Source organism: Pristis pectinata, chromosome 2 (genome assembly GCF_009764475.1).
Source record: "Pristis pectinata isolate sPriPec2 chromosome 2, sPriPec2.1.pri, whole genome shotgun sequence".
Classification (NCBI taxonomy): Eukaryota; Metazoa; Chordata; class Chondrichthyes; order Rhinopristiformes; family Pristidae; genus Pristis; species Pristis pectinata.
In genome coordinates, this window is record NC_067406.1 from 143927359 (window position 1) to 143944305 (window position 16947).

A 16947-nucleotide genomic window follows, 5' to 3' on the forward strand; every position below is an offset into this window, starting at 1 on the left:
CCCCCTATCTGTGCCCCTCATAATTTTATACACTTCCAACAGATCACCCCTCAGCCTCTGCCGCTCCAGAGAAAAGAGCCCAAGTTTGTCCAGCCTCTCCTGATAGCACATGCCCTCTAATCCAGGCAGCATCCTTGTAAACCTCCTCTGCACCCTCTCTAAAGCCTCGACATCCTTCCTATAGTGAGATGACCAGAATTGCACACAATACTCTAAATGCGGCCTAACCAGCGTTCTATAGAGATGCATCATAACTTGACTCCTATACTCAGTACCCTGATTAATGAAAGCAAGCATTCCATAAGACTTCTTAACCACCCTGTCTACCTGTGTAGCCACTTTCAATGAATCATGGACTTACACCCCAAGGCCTCTCTGCTCTTCAACACCGTTAAGGGTCTTGCCCTTAAGAGTGTACTGCCTCTTAACATTAGTCCCACCAAGGTGCAACACCTCCCATTTATCAGGGTTAAACTCCATCTGCCATTTCTCTGCCCACATCTGCAGCTGATCTGTATCACGCTGTATCCGTCACCTACACTATTCACAACTCCACCAATCTTGGTATCGTCTGCAAACTTACTAACCCATGCATCAACATACTCATCCAGGTCATTTACATACATCACAAACAGCAGTGGTCCCAGTACAGATCCCTGTGGAACACCACTACTCACAGGCCTCCAGCCCGAATAATTACCACCCTCTGTCTTCTATGGGTAAGCCAGTTCTTGATCCACACAGCCGATTCTCCACTGATCCCATGCATCCAAACTTTCTTAATTAACCTATTACGTGGGACCTTGTCAAATGCCTTACTGAAGTCCATATAGATGACATCCACAGCTCTGCCTTCATCAATCTCTCTCGTCACCTTGTCAAAAAACTCAACCTGGTTAGTAAGACAGGACTTGCCCTGCACAAAGCCATGCTGGCTTTCCCTAATCAAGCCATTGGATTCCAGATGCTCGTATATCCTATCTCTAAGAATTTTCTCCAGCAATTTCGCTACAACTGACGTGATTTACGAGGATGCTGCCAGGACTCAGTGGGGAGGGGGGTGGCTGAGTTATAGGGAGAGGTTGGACAGGCTAGGACTTTATTCCTTGGAGCGTAGGAGACTGAGGGGTGATCTTACAGAGGTGTATAAAATCATGAGGGGCATAGACAGGGTGAATGCACTCAGTCTTTTTCCCAGATTGGAATATCAAGAACTAGAGGACACAGGTTTAAGGAGAGGGGAAAGATTTAATAGGAACCTGAGGGGCAACTTTTTCACTCAGAGGGTGGTCAGTGTATGGAACGAGCTGCCAGAGGAAGTGGGTGAGGCAGGTACATTAACAACATTTAAGAGACAGTTGGACAGCCCTAGACAGTCCTTCCAGGTGAGGCAGAGCTTCACCTGTGAATCTGAGGGTGTCATTTATTGCATCGGGTGCTCCCGGTGCGGCCTCCTCTACATCGGTGAGACCCGACGCAGATTGGGTGGCCGCCTCCTCGAGCGCCTTCACTCCGTCCGCCGCAAGAGCCAGGACCTCCCGGTGGCCGCCCACTTCAATTCCACATCCCACTCCCACACTGACATGTCTGTCCACGGCCTCCTCTACTGCCACGTTGAGGCCGGACACAGGTTGGAGGAACAACACCTCATGTTCTGCCTTGGGAGTCTCCAACCTGACGGCCTCCACATCGACTGCTCTAACTCCAGTGACCCCTCCCCTCTTTTCTACTTTCCCTTTCTCTTCCTCATTGTCTTCCCTCATTCCTGTGGCCCCCCCCCCTCAAAACCTGCCCATCTATTCCCCATCTCCTTCCTTTTATCCCCTGGGCCACTGCCCTCTCCCACCAGACCCCTCCTTCTTCTACCTATCACCTGTCAGCTCCCCCCTCCCCCACCCTCCTACCTTCCCCCTCTCACCTGAACTCACCTGTCACCTGCCTGTGCTCCTCCCCCCCCCCCTCCACTTCCTTTCTGTTCTGGCCTCTGCCCTCTTCAATTCCAGTCCTGACGAAGGGTCTCAGCCAAAAACATGAACTGTTATTTCCCTCCATAGATGCTGCCTGACCTGCTGAGTTCCTCCAGCACTTTGTGTATGTTGGACAGGTACATGGATAGGAAAAGTTTAGAGGGATATGGGCCAAACACGGGCAAATGGGACTAGCTTGGAAGGGCACCGTGGTCAGCATGGCCCAGTTGGGCCAAAGGGCCCGTTTCCACACTGTGTGACTCGGAGTGGGACTGTGTCAATGGGACTGGGCACAGACTGAGAGTGGGAATGAACACGTCCTTATCTGGGGGCTGGTGGGGTGGCAGCGATGGGGATCAGTGCCCACCCAGCTGTTCACTGCCTGCACCAACACCTTCATCAGGGGAGACAGATGTCAGGGGTCCACGTTTGCCAACATGAAGCTGGGTGGGATTCTGAGTTGGGGTAGAGGTTTCTTGGTAACTTGAGAAGTGAGTGTGTGGGCAGATGCAGTGAGGTTACCCACCCCCGTGGGGACATCAGGTGGGGGGAGGACTGGAGGGAGCTGTGCTGCCCCAGTACATCAGTCACTGAACAAACGTGTAGGCACAGCAGCAACAGAGGCCATGGTCTTCGCTGCCAGAGGCTTTGCCAACAGTAGCGATGGTTGAGGGTCCGTGTGAGACCACCGCTGGAGCTCTGGTCACCTCGCTCCACACTCGCCTCGGTGAGAGGGGATCAAAGGTTCACCAGCTGTGTCCCAGGACGATGACCGGAGACTGGGGGCTGTGTTCACCCAGGTGAGAGGAACAGGGTCCTAACTGGACTCCTGACAGAACCTGACATAGGTTTTCTGGGGGGGGGGGGTTCCTGAGGGGTGGTGTTTCCTAGGGCTGGGGGGCTGAATGGCTGGGTGGGGGGGGGGGGAGGTCAGCTTACAGGGTGACAGGTTTTGGGACAGGTGAGGAGGCAGTTCTTCACACAGGGAGGGGGACCTGTGGGATTCACGGGCATGGCAGTGGGGGGGAGTGGGGAGCTGGCATCTTGGAGGGAACCTGGGTCCAGGGTGGGGGGGACCTGGGGGGGGGGGGAAATAGGAGCCCGGAGAGGGAGGGTCTGGGGTGGGGTGGGTTGGTGTGGGGACCCGGGGGGGGGGGGGGAGTCCGGGAGTGGGGGGAGAGGAACCTGGGGAGGTGGGGTTCAGTGTGGGTGGTGGGTAGAGGAGCCCAGGGAGGGGGGGTCCGGGAGTGGGGGGAGAGGAGCCCGGGGTGGGGGTTGGGTAGAGCCCAGGGAGGGGGGGGGGGTCCGGGAGTGGGGGGGAGAGGAGCCCGGAGAAGGGAGGTCCGGGGGGGGTGAGGTAGAGGAGCCCGGGGGGGGGGGGGTCCGGGGAGAGAAGCCTGGGGAGGGGGGGGGATCGGAGGGAGGTTGATCCGGGCCGAGGCCGCACTTCCTGCTCGGGGCGGGGCTGCGCTCCGGCTGGGGGGGGGCGGGGAATTTCCCGGCCGGGAGGAAGCGCCGAGCGGCCGCGCATGGAGCGCTGATACAGCGGCCGCCCCGTCCCGTCCCGTCCCCGAGCCGGAGCCGGAGCCCGAGCGCCGGAGAGCCCGCGGTGAGTGAGGGGAGGGTGGCGGAGACTGAGGGGGGGGGGGCGGTCCCCCCGCCGCTGATCTCCCGCCTGCGACCGGGCCGGGTTTGGGCGCTCCGGGCGCCGGGATCGGGCCGAGCCTCCGCCGCTCGGTGTGTGTCTCAGACACTGGGGTCCCGGGCAGGGAGGGGTTAAACCCCGCGGGGGCCGCCGGCGGAGGGAGGGGATGGGTGGGGGTGGGGGTGGGGGTGGGGACGCCGCCCTGCCGGTCCCGGGATTCGGCACCAGGTTTGGGAGGGGGTGGGGGGTGGGGGTGTTGAGCTGGTCCCAGGCAGTAACCACGGGGAGTCACCCTGACGGAGGGTCGGGGGGTGACCGGGGTTGGGGTCTTGACGGCGGATGGGGGTGACCGACAGACTGCATCAGGAACCTGGTTGATGTTGGGATGTCCCGTCCTGTGGAGGTTGAGGGAACCTCGGGGTAATTCCCACGGCCGGGGGGTCCGGGGCTGTGGGAGGGGCTGGGTGTTGGCCGGGTGAGCGCATCATGTCACCACATCAGTCTTGTGTACATCATTGTCCTGCCTGGGGAACGGCTGGTGCTGAGGCAGAGATGGGCCTGGTGTCTCTGTGTCTGGGCACCGAGTGGTGGGGGAGGACTCCTTTCTCCATCTCCCGTTACAGGCTCAGCTGTTCCTGCTGATCACAACAAATCCTCAGATACTTTGGGAGATGTGTCCACCCAAGCCATGTCGCCCTTTCTGGGAGGGTTCACTGGCTGGATCCCATGGATACCAGGCAGGATCCCGTGGATACCGGGCTGGATCCCGTGGATACCGGGCAGGATCCCGTGGATACCGGGCTGGATCCCATGGATACCAGGCAGGAAGGTTGAGCAGGGAGAGCCTAAACTCATCCGGCTTTGGAACAACCAGAGGTTAAACCACAAAGGTTCCAAGGGGACAGGGTAGATGCTGACAGGATGCTTCTTCAAGAGGCGGTGCCTCAGGAAGGTGGCATCCATCACCAAGGACCCTCATCACCCAGGATATGCCCTCTTCTCGTTACTACCATTGGGGAGGAGGTACAGGAGCCTGAAGACCCACACTCAATGATTCAGGAACAGCTTCTTCCCCTCCGCCATCAGATTTCTGAACGGTCCATGAACGCATGAACACTACCTCGTTATTCCTTTTTCTTGAGCTATTTATTTTGTAATTTATAGATTTTTATGCCTTGCACGGTACTGCTGCTGAAAAACAACACATTTCACGTCAAATGTCAGTGATAACAAGTCTGATTCCAATTCCTCCCCGGGGGTTGGGGGGGGGGGAATCAATAACCAGTGGGTGTAGGTTCAGAAATGAGGGGTTGTTTGTGTAAAATGATGATGGAGTTTGTTGGAATTCCCTCCCCATGGTCCCTGAACATATTCAGCAGGGAGAACATGTGCTTGTTGTGTGGGATTACGGGGAGGAAGCAGGCTGAGGGGCTGAATGGCCTCCTGTTCCTGTCTGGTAACCAGATACGGCGGTGGGCAGGGTCCAGTTACTGATCTACTGGCCCAGAGACTGAGACCCACAATCTGGTGATGACAGTGTGCATTTAACTTCTGTTTGGAAGAGGCAAGATGGGCTGGTCTCCACAGAAACAGCCTGACCTAGCGTGGTCCTTCACTTTGGCGGGGATGGAGGGATTCAGACCATGTTAAGGCAGGTGGGAATAGCATGGATTAGCATCGTGGTCAGAAAACATGTGGTGGGCTGAAGGGCCTGTGCTATACTGTCATGTGTTCTATAGGGGACCTTGTTGCCCTTTCCCGGTCTGACCCACCTGTAGCTCCAGACCCACCTCACCTGGCTGACCATAAAATGCCACTGGGAGTGGGCTGCTATCCCACTGAGGGCCAGTACTTTACCCCGGGTGTTGGTTCAGCGAGCAACAACTGGACGCAGCTATCCCCTCAGGAATCAGACCTTACAGACAACATGTTGGACTCCTCCATCACATGCCTGGGCACCCCGTCACACCCACAGGACACACCTACCAGCGGTGGTAGCTCAGTGGTGTATGGGTGGGAGGGAGTAACCCATGGGGACCTCCATGTTGACTCCAGACACCGGGAAGTCTCCTGGTATCAGGTCACCTCTGGCAAGGAATGCCCCCCCTGGTCCCCACCCACCACCCTCCCTCAGCTGATGAGTCGGTGCTCCCCCTGTTGAACAGAGGGCAGCAAGGACACAGAATGTCCCCTGGGTGGGGACAGTGTCCATCACTGGGTCAGTAACACCACCACTGACCGTGTCCAGGAGGACGGAGGTCCCAGATTGGGTGTGGGGCAGGTAGTGAGTGACCATCACCAGGGACAAACCCACCGGCCCCATCCTCACCAGCGTCCCTGTGGTAGGTACACCTGTCCCTGAGAGTACTGGTAAAGGTGACCATCGTGCTGTCCCTGTGCAGACACACCATCCCCACACTGAGGACACTCTCCATCGTGCTGTGTGGCCATACAGTCACGGTAAATGGGATGGACTGGGAACAGCCCCGGCAGCTCAGAACTGGCTGTCCAGGAGGCACCATGTCCGGGAGGCACTGTACCCTCCCTGCCCAGTGTACCCTCACCCTGCCCAGTGTACCCTCACCCTGCCCGGTGTACTCTCCCTGCCCGTACCCACACCCTGCCAGTGCTGTCAGACCAGGGGACCGATGGATGCAGAAGGGCATGCTGGGAGCAGCACCAGGGACACCCAAAGGTGCAGCTGAAACACAGGGCCGTGTGCGTGCTGAACGACGCAGGTAGACAGTGAGGTGCCTCACAGTAACGGAGCAGATCAAAGCTGTATCGTCCCACATCTGGCTGTGAATGGTGAAGGACAGTCCCACATCTGCTGTGAATGATGGGGGATAGTCTCACATCTGGCTGCGAATGGTGGAGGACAGCCACATCTGGCTGTGAATGGTGGTGGACAGTCCAACCACCAGCAGGTGCAGGAGGTTCCCAGGACATCCCGTCCTCGGTGCTGGCAGTACCCAGCCTGTGGGAGCTGGAGACGAGGCTGGAGCTTCATAACTGTATTCAGACAGGGGTACCGAGGGGGGGTACCCACCTCAGATCCCTCCTGGGACCCCCTCTCCAGCACAGAAACCCATCTCCCAACACTTCCCCTCACCCCCATTGTGACATGGGGACCACCGAGACCTCTGGATAGGCCACGGGACCAGAGATGTCCCAGCGGTGGTCCTGGGGACCTGCTCTCCAGAACTGGCCATGCCTCCGGTACAGGTGCCCCACTGGATCTAACCCACAGTGTGGGGATGACATCTGTGCCGTCAGCAGCACGTCCCCCACCTCCTCACTGCTGCCCAGCCTGGGTTTTGCCAGAACCACCCAGTTCCATCATGGCCTGGGTCCAAACCTGGACCAGGGACCAGGGTGGACCTCCCTGACACCAAGGCAGCATCAGGGAGCCCTGGTGAAGTCAACAGACATCAAAGTGAATCCACTGCGGTGGTGGAGCTGTCCCACACGGGGAGGGTGGATGTTGTAGGTCAGGTGTTTGGAGTTTCTCAGGCCGAGTCCTGGACTGCCCTCTGCTGCTTCATCACTGACCTGGCCAGCACGGGTCAGAACGCAGCCCATCGCACAACGTTCAGTCCCCTGTGCAACTCAGCAAATGAAGCAGCTCGCCCGTGTGCAGCCTGTGTGCAGACCATGTGCAGCCCGTGTGCAGCAAGACGTGACAACACTCAGGCTCGGGCTCTCACTGACAGGTAACATTCACACCAGAAGTGCCAGGTGTGACCACCTCTACCCACCCAGAGTGTGATCACCCACTCAGGAAATTGTCCAGTTCCCTCACCGTCAGCATGCTGGGGGTCACTACTCATCAGAAGCTCCACTGGAGCGGACCCCCCCCCCCCCCCCCGCGGCTGCAGGAGCAGGTCAGGGACGGGATCCTGTGGTGGGTGACTCACCTCCGGGGGCCTTCCCACCATCTACAAGGCACAGGTCGGGAACGTGACGGGACACCTGTCCGTCTGGGTGAGGGCGCCCCCAACAGCTCTGCAGGAGCTCAACGCCATCCAGGACAAAGCAGCCGGATCCGTTGACTCCCCATTCCCCCCCATCCCCCCACCTCCTCCAATCCCCCCATCTTGCCCCTCCACCCCAACACCCCACCCCCCAATCACTCCCTCCCTGCACCAGCCCACAGTGGCTGCCGTGGACACCGTCTCCAACACACCCCGCAGTTACTCGCCCAGGCTACTCCGGCAGCACCACCCAACCCCCCCCCCCCCCAAACCTCTCCACAGACAGGGGAACACCACCACCCGCAGGTTCCCCTCCAGGTCACACACCTTCCCGATTTATGTCACGGATCCTTCACCCGGAGACCCCTCCCCAACAGCAGGTGGGAGCACCTGCACCAGAGGGCGGCTCCCCCCACCTTCCCGGGGGTGGGGGGGGGCAGTTAGCGAGGGGATAATCTCTGGCCTTACCCTGCCCGGACTCTGGAACTGAAGGATGCGCTGCGTTTCCCGGTTGGGACAGAGTTTCCCTTCGGCTGGACTCACTGAACAAACTCATTCCGTCATCGTCACGTTGCCGTGGGATCTTGCTGAGCCCCCATCGGCTGCCACCTTTCCTACAGTACAACCGCGACTATACTTCCCACGAACCACTTCAGGATGTGTTGAGGTGGTGCTATACAAATGCAGGACTTTCCTACTGAGTGTTTGTTGTAGTGAGGAGCCATTTATGAAGGTCCCGGCAGCTCAGCAGTCACAGTGTTGCCGGCACCGGTCACATTGTTGCCGGCACCGGTCACATTGTTGCCAGGACCGGTCACAGTGTTGCCGGCACCGGTCACAGTGTTGCCAGGACCGGTTACAGTGTTGCCGACACCGGTCACATTGTTGCCAGGACCGGTCACAGTGTTGCCGGCACCGGTCACAGTGTTGCCGCTGTGAAGTGATACCCTGGGGTGACACAAAGTAACGAACATGATGCCGGGGTCGCACTCGCCCTGTGAGGGACCCACGGCTCCACCCACAGGTGTCTCCGGACTGTGAACCCCACCCCCGTCAGTGGATCGTGTTCCTCTTGGGCCGACCCTCGGGATGGAAGTTCCCTCCCACTCTGGGCCCTGAGGCAGACTCCGGCCCGGGGGGACGGCTGGTGCCTGACGGGGCAGGCGTGTAGTGAGTGGGCACTCGGGGTTGGCCAATGCTCCTTCCCCTGCCACGGGCCATGGGTTCCCACAGTCACGGAAATGTTGCGTCCTTTAAGGAGATGTTGTGAAGCTGTGAGGGAATCTTCCCCCTCTGACCGGCACACTCTCCCCGAGAGCTTGTGACACCGATAGGACGGTGTCGGACGGGCATTGAACCGCCCAACGTAGCCGACCGTCTCTCACTCGGTGCCCGGGAGGTTGGCAGCAGATGCCGCTCCCAGCGGATTAGGAGGATTTCGCAGACACTGTTGGTGGACATGTCTGTAGTGCCTTTCAGGTGTCTGATGTCGGGGGTCCAGGTCTCACCGGAGGGCAGTACTGCTGCACAGTGCAGCCGCCGCTTTGAGCTCTGGATGGTTTCACAGACAGACAGGCTGCGCTGCTGCAGGGAAGGCGATGGTGATGCGCCCTTCACTGAGTGCATATTCTCCACTGTCGGCCGGTACTGTGCAGCAGCAGGGCGCTACAGCCGGCACCCGTTAGGTGTCGGGGCCCCTCTCCCATCTGCTTCAGCGAACAAATCAACGGCTTGGAGCTCGGCCTCTAGACCGGCAGCGTCTGCGTGTTGGAGCTGCGTGACCTGGTTGTGGGTGGGATCGTTCCGTGCATTAGCTGCCCCACAGGACGCCAGTGGGGGTGGGGCAGGGTGGTGTTGGGTGCTGAGATCGGGGCTGTTGTGGACACGGGCAGGGTCACAGCTTGAAGATGCGGGCAGCCAGGTCTGAGAATGTTCACCGTGGCTGCGCTGCTGTTGTAGTCACACACGAAGACCATGTTCCCCCGACCGACAGAATCCGCCCTGTGGGCCCAGGGGGAAGCTATTCGGCCTGGGAGGACGGGGTGAGGATGTTGCCCGTGACACGATCAGGGAGACCCCCATTGGGGTCGGATGTCTCCCTTTATGATACAACGTCTCCTCCCCTTCCCGAGGAGGGGGCGAGGTTGTGAATTTCTGATGAAACAGCTCAGAGATTCTTTAAATACACTGAGTGCAAAAGGGAACTTTGAGAGAAGCGGCCACCCTCAGGATCAGCGAGGCAGTCTGTGTGCGGAAGCCACAGGAGATGGGCGAGATGTTAAAGGAATATTTCTCAATTGGTTTTACTGGGAGAAGGACATGCGGAAACACACCGACGTTACAAAAGCAGAGGCGTTGGTGCATAAAGGTGGATCAGTCCCAGGGGCCTGACCCAGGACGTTGTAGGAAGGGAAGGAAGACATGGCTGGGGCCCCCGTGGAGACGTGGGCATCATCCTTGGCCACAGATGAGGCACCAGAAGACAGGAGGGGGCTGATGTTGGCCTTTATTTAGGACTGCAAGGACAAGCTGGGGAACTACAGGCCATAGAGCCTGACACCAGTGGTGGGAACTTACTGGAGGGGATCCTGAGAGACAGGATCGACCTGCATTCGGAAAGGCGGGACTGATTAGGAGAGTCAGCGTGTGTCTGTGTGTGGAAATGGTGTCTCGTGAAATCAAATGCGTTGTTTGAAGAGGTGACCAGGAGGATTGAAAAGGGCAGGGTGGTAGACGTTGTCTATGTGGACCTTCGCAGGAGCTTTGACGAGATCCTGCACGGTAGGCTGGTCTGGAAGGTCCGATCACAGGGGATCCAGGGTGAACTAACCAAACTGGTCACAAAACTGGCTTGGTGGAGCAGTCAGAGGGAGGTGGTGGAGGGTCGTTCCTCAGACCAGAGGCCCTGTGACCAGTGGTGAGCTGCAGGATCGGTGCTGGGTTCACTGTTGTTTGGCATCGGTATTAATGGCTCGGTGGCAAAGCAGGTGAATGGACCTCATATGATAAAGATGAACTCTTGATCTCTCAGTCTACCTCATCGTGATACCTGTGGTGATGCTGTAGTTACGGTGTGGGGCCCCTGCAGTGACACTGTAGTTACAGTGTGGGGACCCTGCGGTGATGCTGTAGTTACAGTGTGGGACCCTTGCAGTGACACCTGTAGTTACAGTGTGGGGGCCCTTGCGGTGACACTGTAGTTACGGTGTGGGGTCCCCGCAGTGATGCTGTAGTTACGGTGTGTGGTCCCCGTAGTGATGCAGTAATTACAGTGTGAGGCCACAGCAGTGATGCTGTAGTTACGGTGTGTGGTCCCCGTAGTGATGCAGTAATTACAGTGTGAGGCCACAGCAGTGATGCTGTAGTTATGGTGTGGGGCCCCTGCAGTGATGCTGTACTTATGGTGTGGGGCCCCTGCAGTGATGCTGTAGTTACAGTGTGGGGACCCCGTGGTGACACTGTAGTTACGTTGTGAGGACCCCGCAGTGATGCTGTTGTTATGGTGTGGGCCGCCCACAGTGACGCTGTAGTTACGGTGTGGGGTCCTTGCGGTGATGCTGTATTTACGGTGTGGGGCCCCCGCAGTGACGCTGTAGTTACAGTGTTGGGCCCCCTCAGCGATGCTAAGTTACGGTGTGGATGATCTCTGTGTACCCCCAATGTACCCTGGTGAACACTAATGGGCCATAAATGATTCACTGTTGACCAGTGCAGGTGAAGTAACACTGACTCCAGTCACTTTACTAGTTTCCCTGAAATTAGTGACAATTCTGCAACATCAGTGCTTCTTCCCTCTGACACAATACCGATTCCTTAACGGTCCCGAATCATACTGGACAGAACAGTACAGCACGGGAACAGGCCCTTCGGCCCACATTGTCAGTACCAACCACGGTGCCAGTCTCAACTAATCCCATTCCACATGCATGTGGTCTGTACCCCTCCATTCGCTGCCTGTTCTTGTATCTTTTCAAAGCCTCCTTACCCCTCCTGTAATGGGGCGATCAGAACTGCACACAGTGCTCCAAGTGTGGCCTGACCAAAGGTTTATATACAGCTCTAACCTGACTTCCTGACTTTTATAGTCAATGCCCCAACCGATGAAGTTAAGTATGCCGTACGCCTTCTTTACCACCTTATCTACTTGTCTGGCACTTTCAGGAGCTGTGGACCTGCACCCCAGATCCCAATGTACATCGGTGCTCCCAAGGATCCTGCCATTTAGAACCATAGAACCATACAGCACAAAACAGGCCCTTCGGCCCACCATGTTGTGCTGTCCATCAAACCACCCTCACACTATTTAACCCTTTCCTCCTGCATATCCCTCTATCTCACATTCCTCCATATGCCTATCCAACAAACTCTTGAACCTGTCCAATGTATCTGCCTCCACCACCACCCCAGGCAGTGCATTCCATGCACCAACCACTCTTTGGGTGAAAAACCTCCCCCTGACATCTCCCTTGAACCTCCCACCCATAACCTTAAAGCCATGCCCTCTTGTCTTGAGCATTGGTGCCCTGGAAAGGAGGCGCTGACTCTCTATCTATTCCTCTCAATATTTTATATACCTCTATCATGTCTCCTCTCATCCTCCTAGGACCTAGCACCTTAAGCCTCTCCTCATATTCCATACGCTCTAATCCAGGCAGCAACCTGGTAAATCTCCTCTGCACCCTCTCCAACGCCTCCACATCCTTCCTATAATGCGGCGACCAGAACCGAACACAGTACTCTGTGTGGTCTAACTAGAGTTTTGTAAAGCTGCATCATCACTTCGAGGCTCTTAACTCAATCCCACGATTTATGAAAGCTAACATCCTGTAGGCCATCTTAACTGCTCTATCCACCTGTGAGGCAACTTTCAGTGAACTGTGAATATGAACCCCAGATCCCTCTGCTCCTCCACACTGCCAAGTACCTTGCCATCTACCCTGTACTCTGCCTGAAGTTTGTCCTTCCAAAGTGTACCACCTCACACTTCTCCGGATTGAACTCCATCTGCCACCTTGTCAGCCCAGCTCTGCATCCTATCAATATCCCTCTGTAAGCTCTGACAGCCCTCCACACTATCCACAACACCGCTGATCTTAGTGTCGTCTGCAAACTTAGTAACCCAGCCCTCCACCCCCCTCATCTAAGTCATCTATAAATATCACAAAAAGTAGAAGTCCCAGAACCGATCCCTGTGGGACACCACTAGTCACTGCCCTCCAATCCGAATGCACTCCCTCCACCACAACCCTCTGCTTTCTACAGGCAAGCCAATTCCTAATCCACACAGCCAAGCTTCCCTGGATCCCTTGGCCTCTGACCTTCTGAAAGAAAGCTACCATGAGGAACCTTATCAAACGCCTTACTAAAATCCATATAGACCACATCCACCGCACTACCCTCATCAATCTTCCTCGTCACCTCCTCAAAGAACTCTATCAGGCTTGAGGCAAGATCTTCCCTTCACAAAGCCATGCTGGCTGTCCCTAATCAGTCCATGATTCTCCAGGTGTTCATAGATCCTATCCCTTAGAATCCTTTCTAACAGCTTACCCACCACAGATGTAAGGCTCACCGGTCTGTAATTCCCTGGACTATCCCTACTACCTTTTTTGAACAAGGGGGACAACATTCGCCACCCTCCAATCCTCCGGCACCATCCCCGTGGACAACGAGGACTCAAAGATCCTTACCAGCGGTTTCAACAATCTCCTCTCCTTGCCTCTCGAAGCAGCCTGGGAAAATCCCGTCAGGACCCGGAGATTTATCTGTCTTACTGGTAATTTCCCTCCTAGATTTGACCTCCAAAGTGCAACACCTCACACTTGTCCAGATTAAACTCCATCTGCCATTTCTCCGCCCAGAATTTCAACTGATCTATAATCTGCTGTATCATTTGACGACCACCTTCACTATGCATTCTCCACTTTGGGATTTAGAATTGGCTTGCCAATAGAAGACAGAGGGTGGTGGTGGAGGGTGTTATTCTGGCTGGAGGTCTGTGACCGGTCCCCCCGCACGGTGCTGGGACCCTCTGCTGTTTGTGGTATATAGAAGTGACTTGATGAAAATGTGGACGGGTGGGTTAGTAAGTTCGCAGATGACACAGAGATTGGAGGGTTGTGGACAGTGTAGAGGGCTGTCGAAGGATACAGCAGGATGTAGATCAGTTACAGATATGGGCAGAGAAATGGCAGATGGAGGTTTAATCTGAGTAAGTATGAGGTGTTGCACTTTGGGAGGTCAAATGTAAGGTAAAAGTATACAGTAATGGCAGGACCCTTAACAGCATCAATGGTACAGAGGGATCTTGGGGTCCAAGTCCATAGTTCAATGAAAGTGGCCACATGTAGGTAGGGTGGTGAAGAAGGCGTACAGCACGTTTGCCTTCATTGGTCAGGGACATTGAGTATTAGAGTAAAAAAGTAATGTTGCATCTATATACAACTTTGGTTAGGCTGCACTTTGAGTATCATGTGAAATTCTGGTCACCCCATTACAGGAAGGATGTGGGGACTGTGGAGGGGGTGCAGAAGAGGTTTACCAGGATGCTGCCTGGATTAGAGGGTATGAGCTATAAGGAGAGGTTGGAACAAACGAGTTCTTTTCTCTGGAGTGTTGGAGGCTGATGAGGAGACCTGATAGAAGTTTATAAAATTATGAGAGGCAGAGATAGGGTAGACAGGAACTTCCTCCCAGGGTACTAGCGGGCATGCACTCCAGGTGAGCGGGGTAAGTGTTTTACAAACAGAGAGCGGTGGGTGCTTGGAACGGGCTGACAGGGGTGGGGGTGGAGGCAGATACCATAGTGGTGTTTAAGAGGCTGTGAGACAGACACGCGAATATGAGGGGAAATGCGTCATGTACAGGCAGGAGAGAACTAGTTTAATTTGTCATGGTGTTCAGTACAGACATTGTGTGGCCGAAGGGCCTGTTCCTGTGCTGGAGGATCTGTGTTCTATTTTCCACTAACTTTCTTGTCATCTGCAAACTTACTAATCAGGCCACCCACATTTTCATCCAGACCACTTACAAATACCACAAACAACAGAGGTCCCAGCACTGATCCCTGCGGAACACCACTGGTCACAGACCTCCAGCCAGAGACACACCCTCCACCACTATGACCAAGCTAACGTTGTGTCCAGCTACCAACTCACTGTGGATCACCATGTGCCTGAATCGTCCGGACCTGCCTCCCATGGGGGACTTTGTCAAAAAGCTCTACTGAGTCCATGTGGACAACACCCCTGCCCTGCTCCCATCAGTCACCCTCCCCACCTCTGCAAAAAACTAAATCACATTTGTGAGACACAAAGCCATGCTGGACTATCCCTAATAAATGCAGGTAAATCCCGTCCTTCTGAACCTTCTCCAGTAATTCCCCCTCCAGGGGAATTCCCCTTGAGGTTCACCGGCCTGCAATTGGCAGTTTTGTCCCTTTTGCCCTTAAAGGGACAGTACTCCTACTGTCCAGTCCCGGTGGGACCTCCCTTGGGCAGGGGGTACAAGGATCGGTTGAATCATGGATTTAGATCCTGTGGACCGGCCAGGATTTGATCGGGGGCCTGAGGATGACTGCTCAGCAGACTCCCTTGGAGCTGAAGGTGATTTGCTTCCTCTCCACGTCTGTGGTTTCCTGAGGGTGAGGGGACCCTGCCACAGGTGGGGCAGGAAGGTGCTGAGGTGGGAGGGTAACTGCCGAGGAGATGAGGTCTTCCCACTGCTTCACAATGTCTCTGTATGCACCTGATGCCCAGACTTGAGGTTCTCAGTCCCACTGCTCCTTCTCCGCGTTGACCACTCATGGAACCAGACATTCCCAGGAGTCAGTAGGGATGGTCATTTCCACAAGCAAGCTTTGACCACATTCTGAATGTTTTACCTCCTGTCCAGGGGAATCTTCTCCCATGACAGAGCTGGGAGGTTGCAGAATGCAGATGATGGCTTGCATTGGCACAGTCTCCAACCCCCTCACTAAGGAGGATTGAGCGTTCCAGGGAGGGCAGGCTCCACTTCAGGCCATTGTTGGGCTGAATGGCCTGTTTGTGTGCTATATGTCAGATGTAATGGAGGTGTACCTAAACAGACACAGTGGGTGAAATGGCTCCTGCAGTTTCTGTTATCAACACGATGCCCACATTCATTACAGCCGTAGATACACATCACAAGGACCTCACTGGGATCTCCTGAGATGTGAGAGCTGGTTTGGAATGCAAATCTTCCCTGGACTTTTCCCTCAGGTTGTCCAAAGTAACACAGCACCAGGAGCCCTCTCCCCCTCATCTCACACTGGAACCTTCCCAACACTGGCATTCCATAACTTCAATACTGCCGGATCCCAAACCATAGCCCAACACTGACAGAGCAGGGACCAAACTGGAAATGTTGGATACACCCAGCAGGGTTGGGGTCTGTGTTCCTAGTTTAGAAGACTGAGAGGTGACGGGAGATGTTGGGGTGTTTCCACCTGTGGGAGAGTCACGGACAAGGGGAAGTAACTGTAGGGTAAGGACCAGACATTGAAACCTGGGGTGTGTAGAACCTTCTCTCCCCGGGGGGGTGAATCTCTGGAATTCTCTGCCCCTGAGGGAGGTGCAGGTCAGAGGTCGGGTCATTGGATATATGTAAGGTGGGGGTAGATAAATATTTGAAAGATCGAGGAATTGAGGTTGATGGGGAAACTAGTATAAGAGAGGAGCTGAGAGAGAGAGGGGTATAAGAGAGGAGAGGAGCTGAGGCCAGCATGGATTAGCATGATCATATTGAGTGGCAGGGCAGGCTTGAGGGGCCGAGTGGCTCTTGTGTTGTTGTTCTTGTGTATCGGTAGGTGGGGAGGGGGGGAGAGAGAGTGTCCACAGAAACACAACCCTGTGTGTGTAAACAGTTTCTGACGGCTGCTACATATTACCCTGTTCCAGTAAAGCTGCCAAAATGCACTTCCCTTGTGTCACTTGTAGAGCACACCTAGAACGTACAGAGGCAGCTAAAAACTGCACACCTGACATGTTTTATAGAGAACCAGCAGTTTTGTATTAAACTCCCAAGAGCAATGTGAAAAGCCCTTGTGCTGATACAGCACAGGGGGGTGGCCAGACCATCACCTGCTCCTCAGACCTGGGTCAACACCCAACATCGGTTGGTGATGCTATGTCACTAACTCCACATGTGTCCGACAAAACATTCCGGACACCTTCCCACACTGAGGATCTCCACATCCCCTTCAAACAAAACCTTTTCACTTTTTATCCACAAAGTTTTTTTTATTTCCAATTCGTTATCCATTTTGTGGGATGTGCTCATTGCTGATGAGGCTGGGCCTGTACTACCCCACCCTAAGGTGGTGCTGAGACACCTTCTCGAA

General features: G+C 55.4%; 1 protein-coding gene across 1 annotated transcript in view; it reads left to right on the forward strand.

The window, feature by feature from the left end:
* The first annotated feature begins 3423 nt into the window (after positions 1–3423).
* Positions 3424–16947, forward strand: part of LOC127586907 (nuclear factor NF-kappa-B p105 subunit-like) — a 90868-nt gene continuing 77344 nt past the window's right edge. Inside the window, exon 1 of the mRNA XM_052044938.1 lies at positions 3424–3576. The gene's annotated coding sequence lies outside the window, so the exon portion shown is untranslated. The remainder of the gene's footprint in view (positions 3577–16947) is intronic.